This window comes from Sapajus apella, unplaced genomic scaffold (genome assembly GCF_009761245.1).
Source record: "Sapajus apella isolate SASKATOON/1434 unplaced genomic scaffold, GSC_monkey_1.0 scaffold20, whole genome shotgun sequence".
NCBI lineage: Eukaryota > Metazoa > Chordata > Mammalia > Primates > Cebidae > Sapajus > Sapajus apella.
This window is the reverse complement of record NW_022436960.1, coordinates 21,202,998-21,213,010: the sequence shown is the minus strand read 5'-3', so window position 1 is coordinate 21,213,010 and position 10,013 is coordinate 21,202,998. Positions and strand designations below refer to the sequence as shown.

Below are 10,013 nucleotides of genomic sequence, written 5' to 3'. Positions count from 1 at the left end.
TACACTCCCACCAACAGTGTAAAAGCATTCCTATTTCTCCACATCCTTTCCAGAATCTGTTGTTTCCTGACTTTTTTTTGGATTTTTATAATTATACTTTAAGTTCTGGGGTACCTGTGCAGAACATGCAGGTTTATTACATAGATATACACGTGCCATGGTGGTTTGCTGCATCCTAACTGGCATGAGATGGTATCTCATTGTGGTTTTGATTTGCATTTCTCTAATGACCAGTGATGATGAGCTTTTATTCATATGTTTGTTGGCCAGATAAATGTCTTATTTTGAAAAGTGTCTGTTCATATCCTTCACCCACTTTTTGATTGGGTTTTTTTTTCTTGTAAATTTGTTTATGTTCTTTGTAGATTCTGGATATTAGCCCTTTGTCAGATGGGTGGCCTGCAAAAATTTTCTCCCATTCTGTAGGTTGTCTGTTTACTTGGATGACAGTTTCTTTTGCTGTGCAGAAGCTCTTTAGTTTAATTAGATCCCATTTGTCAATTTTGGCTTTTGCTGCCTTTTCTTTTGGTGTTTTAGTCATGAAGTCTTTGCCCATGCCTATGTCTTGAATGATATTGTGTAGGTTTTTTCCTAGGGTGTTTATGGTTTTAGGTCTTATGTTTAAGCCTTTAATCAATCTTCAGTTAATTTTTGTATAAGGTGTAAGGAAGGGGTCCAGCTTCAGTTTTCTGCATATGGTTAGCCAATTTTCCCAACACCCTTTAATAAATAAGGAATACTTTCCCCATTGCTTGTGTTTGTCAGATGTGTCAAAGATCAGATGGTTGTAGATGTATGGTATTATTTCTGAGGCCTCTGTTCTGTTCCATTGGTGTATGTGTCTGTTTTGGTACTGGCACCATGCTGTTTTCTTTACTATAGTCTTGTAGTATAGTTTGAAGTCAGGCAGCATGATGCCTCCAGGTTTGTTCTTCTTGCTTAGGATTGTCTTGGCTATTGGGCTGCTTTTTGGTTCCATATGAAATTTAAAGTAGTATTTTCTAATTCTGTGAAGAAAGTCAATGGTAGCTTGATAGGGATAGCATGGTAGCTTGATAGAGATAGCATTAAATTTACAAATTACTTAGGGCAGTATGGCCATTTTCATGATATTGATTCTTCCTATTTATGAACATGGAATGTTTTTCCATGTGTTTCTGTCCTCTCTTATTTCCTTGAGCAGTGGTTTGGTCACTGATACCTACGTGAAACAGAGCTGCTGTCTTTTGTCCTGATGGCAGTTTTTACAGTGATGCTCATGAGGTATGTGGAGAAATATGGGCGATCTGAACATTTTCCAAAATGCAGAAAAAATTCTCCTCTGTCACTCATTTAGCTAGTAAACCTTATTTTTATTCTGCTAAGACTATGAACATAACTTGGTGGATTTTTCTGGAATTATTGGCTTTTTAATACTGACCAAATTCTTAGCTGAATGGTTCAAAATGCCTTCTCCCTTAGTTTTAAATTTTCCTATTGATTTCTCTGCCTCAATAGTCTTTGTATATATATCATGTTAAAGAGTTCCATGTTACGTTGTTCGTTTGTGTTCTCTACTCCACAGACATCAGTTGAGTTTCTCAGAATTTAAAAATAAATCAAGCTGTAATTAACCTATTTATGTAAATGAAAATTCTCTATCACATCTCCTATCCTCCCCTGTAACAAAGCATCTGCTCCTCCTGTTTGTCCTCAATAACAAACTAAAGTCCTTGGGCTGATGATGTTATTTGTTGGCCAGCATGGAAGAATACTGTGAGTCATTGTCTTTCCTGCTACCTGTTTCAATACTTAAAAAAAAAAGTATATGAAGCTTTTGCTCATCTGTTTATTTCTTTAACCTTCCCTCATTGTAGATCAGTAAACTTCATACTAGGCACTATATTTCTGGCCAGTTTACTCACTCCCCCTTTAACTTTCTTTAGACAAATCACAGATTTATTTTTGTTTCCAATTCTTTTTCAGTTATCTTAGAAATATCTGTCTCCCTCTCTTTGTTTCACTTATGAGAAAAAAGGGGTGAATCCAGACTATTCTATATAGAATATTGCTTGCAATATCTCTATAGTAAAGAGAGTAAAAGCTGGAGGCTTTGATGTGGAATTAGGGAGAATAAAGAACCAGTGCCTTGAACTTCTAAACCCAGTGAAAATGCACAGAAATGCCTTCAGGGTCTTTGAAAGTCAATGTTTACTTCCTTATTTTTCTCTAATTAAACCTATTCTCACTGAAGAACAGAATCTTGATTTTTGTTGTGTGTTTCTCTTTGCCATTTCAAGTATATTGTTTGCTACAATTGTTCTAACACAATTTTACAGTATTTCAGTTTCCATTGAGGTTAAAAATGCTTTTGCTAACTGAACGCTAACAGATGATGCACAACATTTCATTTTGTCTTTGAGGTCAAAGCAATCAGCATATGACTTTTGGAAAACATTTATTTCCATCAAGGGGCTGCTATGTACTAATTTCTTATGCTTGATAAATTTTATTAAATGTTTTATTGCCAATTGTTTATTTTCAAAACTGAATGCCTCCATTTCCTTTGCATCAAACAAATGACCACCTTAATAGGTAGGTTACTCACACTCCAGTTTTTAATGTCTATTCATTTATTCATATGGCAATTCTTTATAACAGTTATTCATAGTGTGCCTAGCATATGCCAGGCATCATGCTAAGTCCCGAGACCGAGATTTTTAAGAAATCCAAATTTCAGGTGCTCACATTCCAGTGGAGGATGTCAGATGAGTAAAAAGAATTATAAGATAGTGACTAAATGATAACAGAGATGCAAAGTGCCATAGGAACACGGAAGAGAGTACTAACTTATGCACTGGGTTCCAGACTTGGAAACTTTACTCTCAGAAGGGTTTTACTTGTATGGTAGGTAGTGGAAAGAAACTGATAATTGTGATGTAACCTTGAAGAATTAACCTCATTGGACTAATATCTAAGCAGTGATTTCTGGGTCTAATTGTCATGCCTCTGGTGTAGTAATCAGACACCTGAAAATAAATTCTGGCTCAGCCACTTACTAAGTAGTGGTCTCTCTAAGATTCAGTTTTCTTATCTACAAAATGAGAATGATGACTCCTGCCTCATATAATATGGCTTGAATGAGATCGTGATGTTTCTATCTTTTCTTTAAGCCCCTCCTGATGGAATTTAGAAATAACAAGAGCAATGAAAAAAATTGAACTCTGATAATTACACTTGGTAAACTCAAGCCCCAGGATAAGCTATCTAGATGCCTAAGTCTTTAGATCATCACCACAGCCTTATTAGGCACATATTATTATTTCTATTATCTCCACAAGAATAAAAATGAGGTTTACAAAAGTTAAATGATTTCCCTAAAGACATGGTTACTAAAAGATATTTATTGCAAGAGCTTGAATTTGTACCTGCATGGCACTGAAATCCAGTTCTTACCCACTCTTTTACTCTTGCTCCCTGTCTTGTTTTATTTTGATTGATAAGTATGTTCACACTTATCTCACAGGTTTGTTCCCAGACAGACTATCATAGAAATTAGATTATACTTTCCATGGGACGATGCACCATGTGTGTTTTGCTAAGCAGAATTTTCATCATGTTGCACACAATCTAGTATTAATAAGGCACACCTATTTGTAAAGATGCAGGCTATGCTGATGAAACAAAGAGAATCTAAAACTCAGATGTTTATTTTCCTCTCACATAATAGTTTATGGCTGGTGGGTAGGCCTGACTTTGCCACTTTGAGTAAGCAGGCAAGAGTGAGCAGAAGTCCAGGTCGAGGTTTTTCTTTAAGGTAAGTGATACTGAAATTGCCCCTATTCTTTCCACTCAGTTTCCATTAGTGCACACTTAGGTCACACACCTGTAAGATCAACTGGAAAATGAACATTTTAGTTGAACAGCTATCAGCTCAGGAAGGAAGCGTGATGGTTCATTTTAGTTGTCAACTTGACTGAATTAAGGAATACCTAGCAACTTGATAAAGCATGATTTTTGGGTGTGTCCGTGAGGGTGTTATCAGAAGAGATTAGATATGAGGCTGAAGGATTAGGTGGAGAAGCTCTGCTGTCAGTGTGGACATGCACCATCCAATCTACTGGGGCCTGGGAGAAAACAAAAACAGAGAGAAAGTGAATATGTCGATTTAGCTGCTGGGGCTGGGATAACTTCTTCCTGTCCTGTTCTTGGACGATAACTCCGGGTTCCCTAGCCTTTGGACTCTAATACTTAACAAGAGGTTCCCTTCAGGATTCTCAGACCTTTGGTCTTGGACTGAAAAAGACACCATTGGCTTTCCTGGTTCTGAGGCTTTTAGACTTGGACTGAGCCACGCCATTAGCATCCCAGGGTTTGCAGCTTGTGGATGGCTTGTCATGGGACTTCTTAGCCTCTATAATCACATGAGCCAATTCCCCGAATAAATCCCCTCTCATATATTTATATCTATCTATCTCTAGCCTATTGGTTCTCTCCCTCTCTGGAGACCCCTGACTAATACAGGAGGTAAGAATAGATTTGGGGATACTACCAGCAATTTCCATTACAGTGCTTAATGAATATTTATGGAATGAATGAATGAAGACAATCAAAGCCTGTAAGTCAACCTGGGCCCCAATGAGATCAAGGCAAAGATGTTAGTTTGATCTACTAGCTTAGAAATCCATGCCAGAATGCCAATGTCTCTTTCCAGCTAATTCTTGCCAAAACACATCTTTAGTCAGAGCTACCTATTGTAAGTATCTCTTCACTATAGTGTTTTCCTTTAATCTGTGACTGTCAACTTTTCCCCTGAATGTCAGAATGGAATCAAAGCCGCTAGAGAGTTTATGTGAGCTCCATGGATTATGCTGCCCTCTTAAGGAAGATAAGGTGACAGGTTATGCAGTACTTATCTCTATCACCTGTCAGAGACTCTTCATCTGGGAGCAGAGAGAAGATCAGGAGTTTTAGCTGGTTATTTGTGATTCTCTTTCACAACTACCTTGGCATTAGAAGAGTGTATCTCTGACATTGGCAAAATGTAGTTTAGTTCTTCTAAAGAAAGTGCTGGAAGTTTATTTCCTATGGACTTCTAGACTGTATCAGATCAACATTCTGAGTGGGAATTCTATCCTAGCAACTTCCTCTTTTCTGCAATGTAACACTTCTTCGTCTTGTTAGATTTTTTTTTTAACACCCAGTGTGGAATCCTGTATAGTATGATGTCCAACTGCTGGCAGATAATTTGCCCCACCTAGAGTGTGACCACTCTTCTTTGTTGTCCAAGGATATGGCAGATTTTTAAAATTTTCACTGAGTCAATAGTCAGAATTACAATAGACTTTGTGAATGAGGACGAGGCAAAGCCACAGATCTGTGGGGGCTGTCAGTGAGGCGGTATTCTTCAAAACTTACCAAGGTGGAAACTTTCTCACTTGTGAGGTTGAAAAAATAAAGAATAACTACAGAAACCTTATATCTCTTTAAGCTCTTTCATTCCTAAGAGCTTAAAGTGACTCTCCAGACCTACATCTCATTTATTTTCACAACATCCCTGTGGAGTCAGAGGCTAGTTTTTCTTCACTGTTCATGCTGTTCAGAGGGAAGCAATACCCTGAGAACTCAAGTGACTCGCATTCAAGGTCAAAAAGTGAGAAGTTGTAAAGCCAATGCTTGAATTCAGGTATTCTGACTCTTCACCTAGTAGCTGCTTTAAGATGATCACATTTGGAAAAGAAATTTAGCTGGGAGAAATAAAAATGCATCATAAATACACATGATATCATGATACAGCAAGGTTCAGATCTGGAAATGTTTCTTGGTCTGAAGATAAAAAAATGCTTTTGGTGAGTCGACAAAATTCAATGCTGTCAACTGTTCTTACTCCCTTAAGCCATAGGTACAAAGATCATCATTCTGTATTTAGTTTGGAATGATGCCCTGGAATCAGACTTCCTAAATAGCGCTAATGATATCACATATTTCAGAAAGAATAGGGGACATTGACCATGGCATATAGCGATACTCATTAAATGGCTGTAGAATAGAATACTTGTTATTACCAATTAAAAAATGGAGTGAACAAAATCTAAATCCATGGACATGTAGGGTTGGAGCAGAGTCTCCTTACCCCTTATGGTACCTTTGTGTGAATCAAAAAAAAATGCTTTTCTTCTATGTGGACACAACCGTGAGCCAGGGTACACAGGTTAGTGAGCAAAGTTCTGGCTGGATTTCAGCCTTGTTTATTCATCTCCTCACATGGATGCTCTCTGTGGTCATCTAAGATAGAACAACACCCTTCAGAGTTACCTAACTCACTTTCCCATGTTCAGGTAGTATAATATCATGTTTACCTCACAACAGAAGTTAAAAACTCTTCAACTTTTTAAAAACGCTTGGCAAAAATATTTTCACAACTTCATTATATTGCTTCTCATAATACTTTGAAGTCCTTGATGTTAGATATATTGAGGAGGAGAAATAGATGTTTTGACTTGCTTTTTTACCAGAAAAAAAGACTTAACAGATACTTGAGGTGACCTTGTCTAGTTATCTGGAAAATCCCTTCTCTTAGATAAAAAAATATGGATATTGTTCATCTTTATATGAAGGAAGATATCATGAGTGTCCAATGTTGAGAGGAAGCTGACATTTACACGTAATTCATTAGAAAGTCAATCTTAGGCAGGACAAAACTTTCAGCACAGAAAGGCCAGAGAGAGGGAAAACCTAAGTTACAGCAGGTCCGTCTGATGAGTTATCCCTCTTTTCTGAAAACCTAAAATTACCAGTTTTTAATTGGGACCAGAGTTAGTGTGGTCAGTCATAAAACAGATGGGATAAAAAGGAAATTAAAAGAAATAAACTACATTAAAAATAGAACCTTAGCAGATCTCTTTGATTCCACTTACCTCAAATTAAAGCATTATATGATGGGCAGTGACTTCCTCTCTGAAAAGACAGCAACAATCAGACTTATACAGATTATGAGCTTGAAGCCATTTAAGAAGCTTCACAAGAGGTGGATTTATAAAGTGCTCTCCACTGAAAGTGAAAAATAGCAGAGGGAAGTGCTGGAATATAGATATATAACCTGGCCAAACTTCAGACAGCCCAATAAAAGAATAGGGCCTAAAATTTCCATGAATCAGAATTTTAGATTAACGCAGGCCTGATGATCAGGAATGACTAGAGCCTCCAAAATGTAAGTAGTTGTGACAAAAAATACATAGTTCCTACAAAAGTAGCTATCTTTTTAAGATTCTATTATTTTTGTAAGAATATAATCATAAACATGTGGTCATACTAATGTTTGATAATGAGTGTATCATAATTCACAGCTTAAGAAAAGGAGATGGACAGAAATTAATTGATTTGTTCAAATGGCATTAACAAGCTTAAAATTTCCAATTTCTGATTTTCATGTTTCTACTAAACTTGACAATTTCTACAGTTTGCCAAATAAGTCCATAAGATACCAATAGGTAATATTTGTTAAGTGGTTACTATATGGTAAGGTTTGTGTCCCCTCCAAATTCATACGTTAAAACCTCATGATAAATGTGATGGAATTAATAGGTGGAGCCTTTGGGAGCCAATTAGGTCATTAGAGTGGAGTGCTGATGAATGGAATTGGTACTCTTATAAAAGAGATTCCAAAGAGCTAACTAGTTCCTTTCACCATGTGACGACACAGCAAGAGGGCACCATTCATGATCCAGAAAATAGGTCTCACCAGACACTATGATCTGCGGGTACTTTGATCTTGGACTTCCCAGCCTCCATGACTGTGAGAGATTTCTGTTATTTATAAGCCACTCAGTTTATGGTATTTTGTCATAGCATACTGAACATTATGTGAATAATTATTATGTGTATCAATTACTATGCTAAATTCTTTACATAGAATTATGGACTGAATTATTTTCCCAGTGAAATATATATGTTGAAGACCTAACCTCCAATGTGACTATTTTTGGAGACAGGGACTTTAAGCAGGTAATTAAGATTGAATCAGGGGCCAGGTGTAGTGGCTCACTGTTGTAATCCCAGAACTTTGGGAGGCTGAAGCAGGTGGATCACCTGACATCAAGAATCCAAGACCAGCCTGGCCAACATGGCAAAACCTCTACCAGCAATACAAAAATTAGCCTGGCATGGTAGTATGTGGCTGTAATCCCAGCTACTAGGGAGGCTGAGGCAGGAGAATCGCTTGAAATCAGGAGACAGATGTTGCAGTGAGCCGAGATTGTGCCACTGTACTCCATCCTGGGCCACAGAGCAAGACTCCATCTCAAAAGAAAAAAAAAGATTGAATGATGTCATAGGGGTAGGGCCCTAATCTGATAAGGCTGGTGTCCTAATAAGAGAGAAAGAGACTCCTGAGATCTCTCTCTCTCTCTCTCTCTCTCTCCATTCAGGAGCAGAGAGGAAGAGCCACATAAGGACACTGCAAGAAAGAGGTCCTCTGTAAGCCAGGACAAGAGGCCCCACTAGAAACCAACACTGATGACACTTTGGTCTTAGACTTTTGACTGAGAGTATATATTTTTGTTGTTTAAGTCACTCAGTCTGTGGCATTCTGTAATGGCAGTCCCAGTAGACAAATACATATAATTATCTCAACTTAGCTTCTTAATGGAAATTGGTATTCTTTTAGTTATTCAGTATAGTAACTAGCAGTACAGGCTATAGATCCCAGCCGCTTGACCTCCCATCCTAGCCCTACCACTTCCTACTCATGTGACCTGGGAAAGTTCTCAATCTCTCTATTCACATGAGATTTTCATCTGCAAAATGAAAGTAATAATAAGTATCTTTTTCATTGGGTATGTAGAGGATTAAATGAGTTAATGTTTAGTATGATAGTGCAAGGCATAGAGAAGACACTCAGTATGAATAAGCTATTTTTATTAGCCCAATTTTCAGATGGAGAAACTGAGGCTTAGGGATAGTAAAGATCTAGATCAAGCTTACTCAGCTATTAAGCTATTAATCTGAGAAGGACCATTAATAGAGCCAGAGTCTTTATTTTCAGAAACCAAGGCCTTAACCTTTATACTGTATTGACCTTCAGGCAAAGCACAGTCAAATGAGATATGCAGTTAAATTTTTTTCTAAGTAGACTAACAATCTAAACTTTTTACAATTTGCCTGCTTGCATCGCAGGGCCAGAGCTCTACTGGGGTATTTTGAACCACTTTACCTTGCTAAAATCACCAGGACTTTGAATGTCAGGCAAAGAAAAAATATTTTATTATTCCTCCTCCTCCTCAACATAATCCCAACTTGCTTTCTCTTGTTTCAGCAGTTCTAGGAAATGTCCAATATATAGGATAAGTACTCTGATAAGTGCTTAAAGTATATAAGAAATTTAGCTATAGAAAATGCTACATAAAAAACATTAAGTGGACACTGATAATTCTAAGGTAACCTTAGCCTACTAAGTTCATTTTACTTCATTCCATTGGGCAGTGAAACCTAGATGGGTTTGTAAGCCATTGAGAGATGCTAGTCTTTTGTCAGCTTATTCATCTCTGTGATAAGTACTGCATACTGGGAACAATTAGGAAATTCCTCCCATCTTTGTCTCAGGCAAACCATTATCTTTGCCCTCTTGGTTGCATTTCTGTTGGCTGTGGCCTTGGTTGTCTGGTTGCTATTGGTATGATTTGTATGTCATGCCCCACCTCGTGGAAAGCTAGAGGCCACATAGCTGTCAACTATTTAACATATTCTTGACCTGAGACCATCATGCATGTTAAATGCTCTTTGGTGTGGTCAGAGGGAGAGGAATTTAATTGCTTTGGCTTAGGAGGCCCATCTTTTTGCTCTTGAAGTTTTTCCAGAGGCACTCACTTGATCTTTCATAATCTCTTCTCTGTACCCAATTGGTCCTCCAACTCCTACTTCTCTTCATAGTATATCTTTGTGTTTCCATCTTTTAACACATGATAAGTATTTGCTGTACTTCAAGGTCATTGAAGGTATGAAGTTTATATATATATATATATACATACACACATACA

At 37.5% G+C, this 10,013-nt stretch overlaps 1 long non-coding RNA gene across 1 annotated transcript; it reads right to left on the bottom strand.

Annotated features, from left to right (window-relative positions):
• Positions 1-1,331: 1,331 nt before the first annotated feature.
• LOC116557695 lies at positions 1,332-9,774 on the bottom strand. Its single transcript, XR_004271657.1, has 3 exons — positions 9,675-9,774; positions 6,897-6,936; positions 1,332-1,579 (listed from the first exon to the last, which is right to left on the bottom strand). It is a non-coding gene; the product is annotated as an uncharacterized LOC116557695 (long non-coding RNA).
• Between the last annotated feature and the right edge of the window lie 239 nt (positions 9,775-10,013).